General features: G+C 35.3%; 1 protein-coding gene across 3 annotated transcripts in view; it reads right to left on the bottom strand.

Moving 5' to 3' along the window:
- Nucleotides 1-14,544, bottom strand: part of lingo1a (leucine rich repeat and Ig domain containing 1a) — a 90,338-nt gene that overhangs the window by 18,945 nt on the left and 56,849 nt on the right. The window contains exon 1 of one of the 3 annotated variants that reach the window (XM_058766718.1): nt 3,533-3,939. The exons of the other annotated variants lie outside the window; for them this stretch is intronic. The gene's annotated coding sequence lies outside the window, so the exon portion shown is untranslated. Of the gene's footprint in view, nt 1-3,532; nt 3,940-14,544 lie in introns of those variants that run through there. 3 annotated transcript variants of the gene reach the window in all.

Here is a 14,544-nt window from a genome sequence, read left to right as displayed (position 1 = left end):
CTCCCTGCAACACTAATGAGCTCTGCTGGCTCGTTACTGCCAATTCATTTCCAGAACATCCTCCGAGTCATCATAAAAACATGAATCCAGCGTTCATGTATCATACATAAATGCAGTTTCATGTCGCTTTATGGTAACGTCTTGAACTGCACGTAATGTCTTTTTAAAGCGTAATATGATGCTGTGACATTAAACATCTGCTGGAGAATATTACTGTAATATAACAACTATGAGAGGAGTATTCCTTTGACAAACGCACAGGCAAAAATCCAGATTTTGGAAATAATTTAATTTGGATGCACCGTGCCTGACTATTCGCTAAACAGACAGCGATTTAAATTTCAAGAAACTAATGCAAAACTAATGGATAAAATAATAGTTATTCAGTAGGGCTTTTCTCCTGGGCAAAAAGCATTTCATTTAAAGATTAGCGGTAAGCTGCTCTATTTCTCTCTCTCGCTCTGACAATGAGACTGTAAGTGATTTGACTTTAAAGAGCTAGGGGTAAGTGAGCATGTGTGTGCGACACAGGAAGTCATTAGCAATAAGACACACTTGGACAAACTCCTCCCCTTCGCAGGCCCCTCCCTCTCATCTGCATAACCACAGACCATTACACTGCCATTTAAAGTCTTATGCTACACAAAAAGCCAGTGAATCCACCTACAGAGCAGAGATCCCTGATGTTTGGAAAGCTTTAGCATAATTTCCATACTGAAAGGTTGTGTAAAAACATATTAGAATTTTTTAGATTCTGCGTACACTTACTTAAAAGGGACAGTTCACCCCAAAATGACAATTTTGTCATTATTTACTCTAAACCTGCACGATTTTCTTTCTTCTGTTAATTAAAAGATGAAGTAGTCCATACAACTTGTGCACAATATTACAATGAATCTTTTCAGTTCATAAGAGAAGTAGCATCGAGTCTGATTCTTGAATCATTCATTTTTATTTAATCAAGCCTTTTATTATTTGAAATTATTTAATATTTTTTTATTTACCTAAAATTATTTAATATTCAATTATAAAAGTAGTACATATGACTTGTGCACTTTATTACAATATTTTCAGTTTATGAGATTCGTGAATGATTGCATTTCGTTTGTTATTCAGGATTATTATTTTTTCTTTACCAGAAATTATTTTATATTTATTTATCCAAAAATATCTTATTTTTGACTTACATACAACTTGTGCACAATATTACAATCGTTTTAGTTTATGAGAAGTAGCACAGGGTCTGATTCATGAATGATTCATTCTTTATTCATGTATTATTTCATATTTATTAATCCAATTATCCATTATTTTTAGACTCTAAAGTAGTCCATAAGGATTGTGCACTGTCTTTTCAGTTAATGAGAAGTAGCACTGATTTGTGAATTATTAATTCTTTTGAACAAATCTTTTCAATGAATCAGCTGATCCCTGTCAAAACAACTGATACATTCACAAACTGGACACAAAGTCGACTCACTGAATCACTGATTCAATAGCAGCGGCTCACTGTACAGGAGAAGATGGTTAATGAATAACTATTAATCATAAATTGCAGAACACTCATGGATATAGCACATAAATTGTACTGAACATTTTTTAGGATAATCTTACGCATTCTTTTTCCGAAACATGAAGGCTTCGGTTCTTTTGTATTCTATGGAAGAAAGTCATATGGGTTAAAAATGACATTGAGGTGAATAAACAATGAGAGATTTTACATTTACTGGTAAAGTATTACATGTAAATGACCCTTTACTCCCTGAGGATTGGTGATTGCAGCCAGATACGGAGTACCCGAGTGAAAAAAAAAAAAAAAAACACACGGTCACCTTGTTGGCTATACAATTGAAATCACCTCACACTGTGCTGCAAATGCGTTCATCAAGAAGCCCAGTCTCACAGCTTGAGTGTAAAGCCAGATATCATCGTCACTATCAAATAAAATATCCGAATCAGAGATTCATCCAGGCCCTGTAGAAATGACATCAGTCAGACCTATTTGTACATCATATTATTTGCACACTGGAGTAATGAAAGTGATTTCTGTTGACAGAAAGTGAATTCATTCTCCGCCGGTGCCTTTATTGCACCACGAGTGCTAAGTGATTACATTTGTAAAACCAGCGATCACAATGAAACGCACATTATTTTTTTCACCATTGGAGACATTAAATGCACCGGGTCAAACGTTTGTACGACGGCAAGCACATTGTCACGTCAAGCCTGCTTTTCATAAATGCCCACGTGGGCGTAACAAATGGCGAACACGCTCTTCCGAGCCCGGTGTTCCAAGTTTTATGTGTACGCGAGGTTTATTCACGAGGGCCCTGATTTCATAGCTCAAACTGAGGAAGTGATATTTGGACCAATATTTCTGTGGGAAATCTTTTAGCTCCTGTGAGATTTATATGAAGAACTAATCCAACAGCAGCAGACATAACGGATAACCCACACACACACAACCCAATATAGCCCGAGCCAGCTGGGCTGAAATTGCCCAGACTGATTTAATATTCTGTGTGGACAGAGATACCACAGCACCTGGCATCAAATCCTCAATTCCAAATCAGATCAATTCAGAAATCAACTTCACTGAATGGCACAGCACTTATTAAAGACAGCTGCTCATTCTAGAGCCTATTGAATGATGATTCTACAGCTCTGTCCAACCATTCTAAAGCCTTTCTGCATGGTTCTGTGACTAGACAGTACAATGAAATGACCATGCAATGGTCAATTTTTCAATTTTTTGGACCTTTTATGAAGGGAGTAACGTTCTAAAAATGTTTTTCATCCTTTTATGTCAATTTCATGCACTCTTAAGAATCATTTTTTGTTTCCCCAAAGAACATTTCAGTGAACAGTTCTTAAAACAGCCATTATCTTCCTTACTCTCAAGAACATTTTAATGACTTATAGAACCATTTGTGCGATGGAAAGATTCCATAGGTGTTAAAGGAACTTAATGGAACCATCAATGCCGATATGAAGGCCTTAATGGGACTTATATCAAACTATATATCACAAATCAGGCTATTGGGTAAGAAGTCATTATAGGTTCCCCCACTTTCAAAGGCATTTTTTTTTTTTTTGCCCTGAGCACCTCTCCATTTCTAACCATGTCTGATTTCTCCCTGTGTGGTGAAATATTTGTCATCTCTTCAATAACTACAATACAAAATCATTAATCCAGAAGAAAGCTTCACAGTCAACACTGACTGACCCAAATGCCTGTGAATTGTCTAGGATCTTGACAATAAGAAGTCTGCCAAAGATTTAACAGTAAAATGAGATAGGCTACGACAATATATTATGTAAAGTTATAGATAGATAGATAGATAGATAGATAGATAGATGAAATGCATATATTTATTTAATACTTTAATTTTGAAAGACACACACACACACACACACACACACACACACACACAGCATTTACTCTTAAATAGCTTTTATAATATAGACTCTCTCTCTCTCTCTCTCTCTCACACACACACACGCCTTAAAATCCGAAGCGTTGTGAACTTACAGCATCATTCTGTATCGCTGCAATAATACATAGGCGGATATGTTCATCTTATAAAACGCGACGATCCGTCCACAAACACCGCTGAAAGTGCTTATATCCGTGTCTGATAAACCCTTCATACGATCACAGACGATCCTTCATAGAAACACAGGCTACATATAAACTCTCTTCATATGATCACAGACACTATCATCATCTTCATCAATGTGATCTCTCGGCTCAAGGAGTCGCACGGATATTCTGCAATCCTCCGTCTGTCCTATTAAAATCACAGCAGTGCTTGGGTTCTTCTCCTGTCTGCAGTCTGGACTCACCCAGAGCGAATGAGAGCACCTCACACACGCGCACATGAGCGCGCGCGCGTCTCCGAGTCGCGTTCAGTTAGTCTCAGAAATGTTTGAACAAATAAACTGCACCGAAACGTGCGTGTAAGATTAATTCTCACGCAAATACTGAGAGAAATAAGCTATGTCTCTTCCTCACGACAGTTTACCGCAAGAACCACATTTCCCGCCAAAATATCAGTAAGTCTACTGCTCTAGAATCAATCGATATTGAATGTATTAGGAACCTTTCTGACGGTTATTTTTAAGGCTAACACCAAGTTACCTCAGTTTAATTTTAGTAGCAGGGTATTTGGGGGGAATTTTATATGTTCCCATGGTAAATGTTTTAAGGGGAACTATATGTGTGATCAAACTGAGATATCTACATTAAATGTCTATTCTTACAGAAAACACCATGGTGGTAATAGCATAGTATACTTTGAAATAGGCTGTCATACTCCAAACCTGTAAATATACATTTATCCAAAGCAACTTGAGAATAATACATGCATAAGCTATTGAATAAATGCGGTAATCCAACAGGCTACCATTAAACAATACAATGTTCACAGCCGCCATATTTGCGACCCTGGACCACAAAACCAGTTGCTGTGGTATATTTGTAGCAAATAGCCAAAAATACATTGTATGGGTCAAAATTATCAATTTTTATTTTATGCCAAAGTCACTAGGATATTAAGTAAAGATCATGTTCCATGAAGATATTTTGTAAATTTCTTATCGTAAATATATCAAAACTTCATTTTTGATTAGTAATATGCATTGCTAAGGACTTCATTTGGACAACTTTAAAGGCGATTTTCTCAATATTTGGATTTTTTTGCACCCTCAGATTCCAGATTTTCAAATAGTTTTATCTCGGCCAAATATTGTCAGATCCTAACAAACCATACATCAATGGAAAGCTTATTTATTATTATTATTATGATGTATAAATCTCAATTTCGAAAAATTGACACTTAAGACTGGTTTTGTGGTCCAGGATCACATTTATGACCAAAAAGCAATAGCGGTGAATGCAAAAACTCCTGAGAAGCAATAAAGAAAAATATTGATCACTGGTTTTGATCCACACAAGATTCAGGAATAATTTATAGGCTTACAGATAGGACATGTAGCCAGCACAGACATTGCCAAATCTGACACATTCCAATGTTTACATATACTTGATTCATAATTTATCTCTGCACAGCGTGAGGGAAAATTGACTGAATAATGAAAATTTGGTCATCATTTCAAGGCTACATGATCAAAATAATCATAGCGTCAAGTGAGATCAAGGTAAAATCTTCTAAACAAATGAATGACTTCATATTTCCACAATATCAAAGTACTACGGTATTACCTTCTAACATCCTCATGATACAACCTACAGCATTTTTGTTCTAAGGAAAACATCCAGAAGAATCATTTCCTTGCTGTTGTTGACTGCAGTACTGCACATGAGGTCCTGGAGGCGCTGTTGCTCTCACTCAGATTGATGTTGCCTAAAAAAATCACTTTCCAGGCACCTTAAGCATCTGCCTGAAGAAGCTGTTTGAACACAATAGCTGTGAACAGCATAAACAAACGGCCTCCCATGACATAACAGCTGTCTGTTTAAATTCATAGGGGTCAGTACACATCACACGCACCCATAACTGCATTCAGTAAATGGGCGGCCCAGGATTTTCAGCTCCTTTCCGCGTGATAAATCAGATTAAAGCTGCGTTCAGGAGATTTTCCAGACAGACGTACGCCTGGATCGATGGTCTTATTCCGACTGGGCTGCATTAACAGATGAGTTATGAGAGATTTCTGCAGACGCCATGGCTATGCAGAGACTAAACCCACAGGATCGGAGTCTCTTAACACATGAGTGTGTGTATGTGTGTGTGTGTGTCACAGCTAACAAGCCTCAAGTTCTCAAACTGAACTTCCTGTCACAAGATGGTGGCATCTGTATCAATTGAGAGGTTGAGAGATGTGTATTTACCAGCAATATTTCATAGTGGCCATTTAATTTTTTTTAGCACGCGTGTGTGTACACTTCTTTGTACTTCTTTGATATATATATATATATATATATATATCTCAAAGAAGTGTGAGCTAAAATTTTATATATATATATATATATTATATTATATGATTTTTAATAGTTTCAGTTTTAGTTAACACATGTATATGTATCTGTGTGTGTGTGTGTGTGTGTGTTAACTAAAACTATTAAAAATCATGCTCATCAATTGAAATAAAGCTGAAATCATAATAAAAAAAATTAGATGACAAACAAACTTAAAAAATGTGGCTACTATCTGTTGAAGTACTAAAATGACTAAAACTAACAAATTAAAGCAAAATTTCACAAAATTTCAAAAACAAACAAAAATGAAAATATAAAAGCTAATTTAAATTACTAAATACTGTAATAGTATATTTAATGGTACTAAAATATATATATATATATATGAATAAACACACATTATTATACAATACATTATTTTTCTGTTTATTAGTGACAAATGTCATACTTTACCCACAAAACCAGTTAAATTGCATTAAGCCTTTTCCACATACAGTAATTTATAAATCAGCCCAAAATGTCTTTAAAAATTTGTGATGTCATTTGAAGCAAGCCAATCACGACGTTTGTTCATAATATATTCATTTTAGTGGCTTAAATGTTAAAAAACAAAACAAGACCATCTTCTGATGGCAAATTTACACGGATGTAAAAGTAGCTAGAAGACAGACGAGATGCGACAGATGCTTTCTCTAGTACACGGTTTCCGTCTTTGAAAAGCTTCACGTCACTCAGAGAGGGTTAAACTATCATTCTTAAAAATTAAACTCAAACCATGTAAAGCTGTTTTATTTACTCGCCGAAGCCAATTTCTACTCTCATTTGGTGCTGGATGCCTGCATTGGTTTCTCTGGCTGATTCTTTGTGACTGGGGAAAATGAGACCGACAGGAATAGAGCCATCAGCGAGGAGAAAACAAACATCAGAATGGCATCCTCCAAACCACATGATTTATTTCACAGTTAATGTTGGAACAGCATGACAAATCTCAGTAGTTTGTAAGGCACAGGACGTCGTGATGAGGGCAGACGCATATTAGGCCTAATCTGACGTCTGAGCGACACTTGATATGATCTACAAGTCCAGTGTGACACAAACTCCGTCTGCACACACAACGGCTTTCAGTTCAGAATAATCCTGCTCTTTTGCTCTCTCTCCATTTCCGTCTCGCCTCTTTCCAGGGCTAGAAAGGTCAAAGTGACATGCACAATCCAACACAATACTCTCTAGTGGAGAAACTAATGGCTTCTACTGACAAAAAAAGACAGATTTTTGATCATTGTCCATATTGTGTCTTATTCTGGCCTGGTCTCGTATAGCCAGACTTTGACTGACAAACTGTTTTGGCCAAGAATCACCCATCTGATCGACCAGCTGACCAACATGTCAAGAAATCAACCACAGTTTGTTGTATGTGCAACAGTTGATTAATAGGCAGTCGAGGAAATATGTTTAAATAATACAATTAAAATTAAAACAATACTAAAACTATTGGCAAATGGCACAACAGTGTTTGTATGCTGGTAATGTTGAAAAAAATATATATATATATGTATATATATATATATATATATACATATATACTGTATATATATAAAAAATAAAAAATAATTATATATATATATATATATATATATATATGTGTGTGTGTGTCTAATGACAGCAGCATCAGTATGCTGTAGTGCATCAATGAAAAATATCTAAAACATACAATAAAAATTTATTCACTTACAGCATTGTCAATATAGATAAAGTATACAAATAATACATGTATAATATTTATATAAAAATTCAGCAGTGTTGGTTTATAAAATCATTCAGACAAAAATAATGTGTAGACTGTTATTCTTGTGGATAATTTTGGTTACTAACAACTAAGCATCTCCAATTAAATTCTGGTTACACGCTTAAAAGGTTCGTCACAGTGATGGCATAGATATAACAACCATTTTTGGTTCCACAAAGAACCATTCAGTCAAAGATTCTTTAAAGAACAATCTCTTTCTTACCTTTTTATAATCTGAAGAATCTTCTTTCACCACAAAAACCTTTTGTGAAACAGAAAGTTTCTTCAGATGTTAAAGGTTTTTTATGGAACCACTTAGAAAAAAAAGGTTCTTCTATAGCATCGTGAAGCACCTTTATTTTTAAGAGTGTATCTTTTAAAGATTTAATGCAGCTGACCTAACAAATTTGGAAAAACATATGGGACTTTCTTAATAGTTCTCATTTTATCAACCTTGCACTGCCAAAATGACATGACTTTGTTTCCAGATGGACTAGTACAAAAACCTGCACACACTGACTCCGAGAGGTTTCGTGAAGCTGCCAATCAGATTTGAGCTTGTCAGATCAAAGCAGCGAGGGAAGGGAGTGGAGAGAAATGGCTTGGCTCACTTTAGCTGGGCTCACACACAATACACTATGTTGAGATATTTCTCTTTGTATTACTGATGGCATTTCCCAGCCGCAGGCTGCAGTGCAGAGACAGCAATAGCTACTTTAAAAGATGTTTCCAGCACAGCACTCATCTCATCTGGAACCAACAAAATCTCATTCTCTTGTTCTGTATTCTCTTGCTATGCTGGTAACAATCATATCTACCCACACTGACTCAGATCACACGCACACACAGCGAGTCAAGGGCTGTCAGGATTACCAGCATCTAATTTTACGATCACCGGTTCATAGTTGGAGAAAACGTGAAGATATACTGGAAAAATAGAGTTTAATAAGGTTAATACACATTTCAGAACCGTATTATTAGTAAAAAATATATTTTTAATTTATATAGAATGATGCAAGTAAATCAAACCACATCTAAAAATGTTCATTTTACATGTTCATATTAAGCAAGAATGTGCTATAGTGTAAATTAAACACAATAATTTAATACAAAATAGCACTGACAACACTAAACCCAAATATAACCCTTGAAAACTACCAACAACTATTTATAACCTTACAAGTTCCCATTCCTTCTTGGAACCTACTTAATTATGTATGCAGATGAAAGAACCAATAGCCAGACCCCACACACAGTGGCCACTCCTCCAAAACACAATGCACAGACATGATCAGATCAACTGACATATTAACTTCAATTCATTTACTTTAGCTAATTAAAAACACAGACAATATACTGTTTTGTAAAACGAATAGGAAAGAGGGCAAATGTTAAAAATGTTTTATAAATGTAGTCACTGAATGGAAAAACCCCTGAACCAGTTTTGGAGTGACCTGTTTTTCCGCTGTCTCTAAGGGCTATAGAACATAATATATAGAGTTTTGTGTCCAGAGAATCCAGTTCAAATCCTGCCTCCAGACCTTTCAATGATTAAAACTATCCACATAAAAGAAATTACACACTCTTCTACATTAGGTCTCAAAACCAGATATTTCTCAGTCTTACAATACATGCTGTCAAACTCTAAGCCTCAACAGTACAGTGAATTCTTTCGGGTAAATCCGACAGAAGAACACAAGCCCTCTCAGAAGAGATTTTACACTTCATGAAACACATTTTCACCAAAACATCAAAGCCAGCAATTCTTTGAGGAATAAGCCCTGCATTCAGATCTTACAATAATGAATCCCTACAGCAAAAAAGACTAAAGTCATACATTATTAAACCCTGCTGCACTGATATTTTACAGTATTAAAAGCATAAAGCAATGAAATCTTACGTCACTGAACCCCTACTGTGCTGATGTCTTACATTTGGACTGTAAAGTGCTGAAATATTACAGTAATAAAAAAAAAAAATCACAGTACTGAAATCATACAAAACTGTATAGTACTGACATTTTATCTTTTGACTGTAAAGTACTGAAATATTACAGTTATTAAAACACGACAGTACTTAAGTCAATTAATATTTAATTCTGCTGCACTGATATTTTACAGTATTAAGAATGTAAAGTACTGAAATCTTACAGTACTTCATAGACACCCAAGAGTACAGAAATCTTACAGTACATAAAAAATATTATAGTAATAAAAAGCCACAGTACTGAAATCATACAATACTAAAACAGCATAGCACTGACATTTTCCAGCATTAAGAATTGAAATATTACAATATTAAAAACTATAGCACTAAAATCATACAGCTGTATAATACTGAAATTTTACAGTGTTAAAACTCTGCACTACTGATATTTTACAGTATTGAGACTGTAAAGTACTGAAATATCATGGCATTAAAACACAACAGTACTGAAATCATACAACACCAAAACTCTATAATACTGAAATTGTACAGACCTAAACTTTAAGGTACTGAAATTTTACAGTGCTAAACATCTACACTACTGACATTTTACAGTATTGAGACTGTAAAGTACTGAAATATCACAATATTAAAACACTACAGTACTGAAATCATACAACATCAAAACTCTATAATACTGAAATTTTACAGACCTAAACTTTAAGGTACTGAAATTTTACGGTGCTAAACATCTACACTACTGACATTTTACAGTATTGAGACTGAAATATTATAGTAATGAAACACTACTGTACTAAACTTTTACAAAATTGCATAAATTACAGAAATGCATCCCTACAATACTGAAATCTAAAGCAATAAAACCTTACAAAACTGAAACCTTAGGGTACTGAAATGTTACAGTAAATCCTGCAGTACTGAAATCTTACAGCACTGCATCACTAATATGAAATCCTTTTCGGTTTCAGTGTTGGGATGAAAATTGATCATGCAGCATCTGTGTGGAAAACCAATAGTTTATTTTTATCCAGCATCTCAATTACGACTTCAGTAAACAGAATTTTCCAGATGAATGCTCAAAGTGAGATCAATTAAAAACACTTAGCTTATGAACAAGGCGAATTAAGGAAATTTATGGCAGCAGAATATGGATGGACAGCAGAATTTGGATGCAGATCAGCTTGGAGCTTGGCTGAACGTTTGGCGTCTGTTTGCGCCAGTATGGCTCGCCACCATCAAACCACTCTAAGAGAATAAACCAGCACAGGCTATTTTACAGATCAATGACGTTACATTATTGCAAAGTGTAAGTATGCATGCGTGTGTGCATCCTCCTGAACCTCCTAAGTGGGTTCATAAATATCTTACGCTGGTACAATGATCCTGCTGTAAATGTGAGGATAGATGGATTTTTTTCCTCAAAATCTCTCCTCATATCTCTCAGACAGATACATAATGCCGTGTACACAAATCAGATGCAGAATGTAGCTGAAAACATCAGCTGTTTCTCAGGAACGGATCAGCACCATCGAGCAGAGCTCTCAAATTACCAAACAGATCTCTTTTAGCACCTTGAATTTTAACTGTATACATTTATTGGCATAGTTATTGATGCATGGACAGACCTTTTCAGAGTTGAGCGCCTCATCTCACCCTCATACACACACTGCTCTGCATGTTTAGTGGACTAATGATGCCTGCAATGAACTGTAATTTGCTCCTTGAAGATCAGGCAGGTAGTGGTCCTATTAAGAGACCAGAAACATCACAAGCCGGCTTTGATGTAATGGTCAGGTATTTAAATTTATAAGGATGGGCATTCATCATCTGAAGGAGCGCGCCTAAACTTGCGCACCCAGTGTCGACGGCTCTACTGATTATTAATGGTAGCCATCTAGTATTGTTGCACCACATACAATGTAATGCATATGCAATGTATCCAAAATTGCTTCTCTACAACACTTGACGTTCACTATATAGGCAATAGTAAATGAGTGCTTGTTTGTTGTTGTCTCAGATCAGGGGGAATTTCCAAATAATAATGAAGTAATGATTTTTTTTACATTCAGTACTTACAATTCACCACTTGATAAAACATAATACAGTAATATTTTAAGGATTAGAAATCAGTGTATTTTATACTACTGTAAACACGCTTTTTTACCATGTAGAAAAAAATCTGCATATAATTTGATGGAAAAATATTGAAAGAAATATTTTGTTTAAATATAAAAGATATAATTTAAAAACACTGTCAATTGTCAATTAAAAAATAAATACAATTTAAAAATTAAATAATATTTTCAATAATTTGCTTTAGTATAAAGGCAATGTAAAAGCCAAAAATATTTTAGAATTTAGTTTTTCTGTATAATAAATCAGTCTAAGTATTTTCCTAACAGAGTATAAATGTTGGAAAACAAACAAACAAATTAAGTGTATAGATGAAGAAGGTCCCTTTCAAGAGATCATCTTATTTTTGGGTCCTAAAAAAGGTTAAAAAAAAATCACTGTCCTGCTTTTTATATTTATATTTTAGACTTTTAATAAACATATTAGGCTACTTCATATTAGTCCTTAAGACAGGGATCACATTAAAGTCTAAAGCAAATCTTAGAAAATGATAACTGATTTGTGGGCTGGATTTAAGGATAAATTACTAACACTTGAGGGGCTGTATGAGATCATCTCATCGTTTTTGAGACCCTCGCCATTGGGAAAACTACACTGGTAAACACGGGTGTGGAAATAACCAGAAAATCTTTACCAACAGGGTGTTTTACACAGGGACAAGGAACCAGCTGCAGGTCAGGAGGTAAAAAACAAAGCTCTGAAAAAAGTGTTTCGAAGGGATCATGGGGTTATTCGATTGATTTCCTTTAGGTAGATCCTCACATATCATCCCAATAGACAAACTCAGTCTAAAGACAATTTAATTAAGAGGCAGATGGCAGCAGGGGAGATAATCCTGCAGAGTTTGATGTAATTCAGAGATGATTAAAAACCCATCGCTGCACTCCCCAAATGGAGCGACGGCCTCACTTTGACCACACCAAGGGTGCGAATCACAGATTTACCCACAGGCCCCTCCTGCGGCTGCACTAATCAGCTGGACTCATCTGGAATTACCACTTGAATGATTTCCATAAGAAAGATCGAGTCAGTGTTCCCTTGTGACCCGAGGAGGTAACTGGGAATTCTGTTCCTACATGACAGAGCCATTGTAGGCAAATGTAATCACGTATCTGCTTGAATAATGGTGTGTCTTTGCTTTGGCTTCATTTACACTCAGCCATAATGTCCGTATGATTAGCAACATCTCACGTATGGGTCTATTTTCAGGCAGGATATTTATAAACCTGGATATTTAAAGCCGTCACAGGATGGTTTGGATCCATCCCAGATTTATAATTATAATTTCTGGAAGTCTAGAACCTACAAACTACAAACTGTTTGTCAGCATATTGTTGTTGAATTACTGACAGCGGTGATTTGTAACCTAATTCAATTCAGAACGAATTTTAGCATTTAAGTGCTTCATGATGAAAACCAACAAGAGTGTTTTGCATTTTACATCAACAAAAATTATGCACATTTTGGCACATTAAATCAGCAAGTGAGTTTGAATGTGGCACATCAGGGAAGAAAAATCACATTATTCATTAATATCTCAATTGTTTCACCTATAAATCAGTGCGTTTAAATGGAGAGCAAACAAAGCTACACCTAAGATTTTTTTTTTCTCAGAAAAATGCCCTACTATGTTTGAAAAGAGATCTCAACAAATGTCACAGGCAGCTCAGATTTGCCAAAACTCAGAGATCTCTCTTCAATTACCTTCAAGACCAAATTATGTGCTATTCACATTCATTTCTATGGATGAAATGCTGGCAAAAATTTATTTTTACAAATGAATAATTTGTTCCAATGAATTAAGAATTTTTTCATTATATTAATTTGTTTCCTTGTTTTAGTTAAATTGTGGCCACAATTTATTATTTATTCTCTTGTTTTAGTTACTGAAACTTTACTAAAACAAAAGAACAAATTATTACAATGTGGCCATAATTTACTTAAACAAATGACTGAATTCTTAATTTGTGGGTTTAACTAAAACAAGGGAATAAATTCTTCATTCGTGGCCACAATTTACTTAAACGATGGAACAAACTCTAAATTCATGGCCACTATTTAACTAATATGAGGGAACACATTTTGAATTCGTGGCCCCAGTTTACTGAAGCAAAGGAGCAAATTTTTAGTTCATGGCAACGACTTAAAAGAGATATCATTTATGTTTCATTGAGGTGTCGACTGTTTCACAAATTAAGAATTTGTTCCCTCATTTTAGTTAAAGGGATACTCCACCCCAAAATGAAAATTTTGTCATTAATCACTTAACCCCATGTCGTTCCAAACCCGTAAAAGCTTCATTCGTCTTCGGAACACAATTTAAGATATTTTAGATGAAAACCGGGAGGCTTGTGACTGTCCCATTGACTGCATTTGACGACATCTTTCATACTTTTCTGCTTGACAGTGCAATTTACTATGCAGTCAATGGGACAGTCACAAGCCTCCCGGTTTTCATCTAAAATATCTTAGTAAGTGATTAATGACAAAATTTTCATTTTGGGTGGAGTATCCCTTTAACTAAAATGAGGGAACAAATTCTTAATTTGTGAAACAGTCGACACCTCAATGAAACATAAATGATATCTCCAAGTTTCCCAAGCTCCAAAAGAGCATTTTCATTTTGTTTTTAAGCATTACTTCAGCAAACATGGTCGTGGGGTGCATTCTCTGAGAGGTCTGGTCACCGGTTTCCCTTTCCAGCTCACATTACCACCCTCCAGATTCATGCATGTGT

The sequence above is a fragment of the Onychostoma macrolepis genome, chromosome 25 (genome assembly GCF_012432095.1).
Source record: "Onychostoma macrolepis isolate SWU-2019 chromosome 25, ASM1243209v1, whole genome shotgun sequence".
In the NCBI taxonomy this organism is placed as follows: Eukaryota; Metazoa; Chordata; class Actinopteri; order Cypriniformes; family Cyprinidae; genus Onychostoma; species Onychostoma macrolepis.
This window is presented reverse-complemented; position numbering and strand designations above follow the sequence as displayed.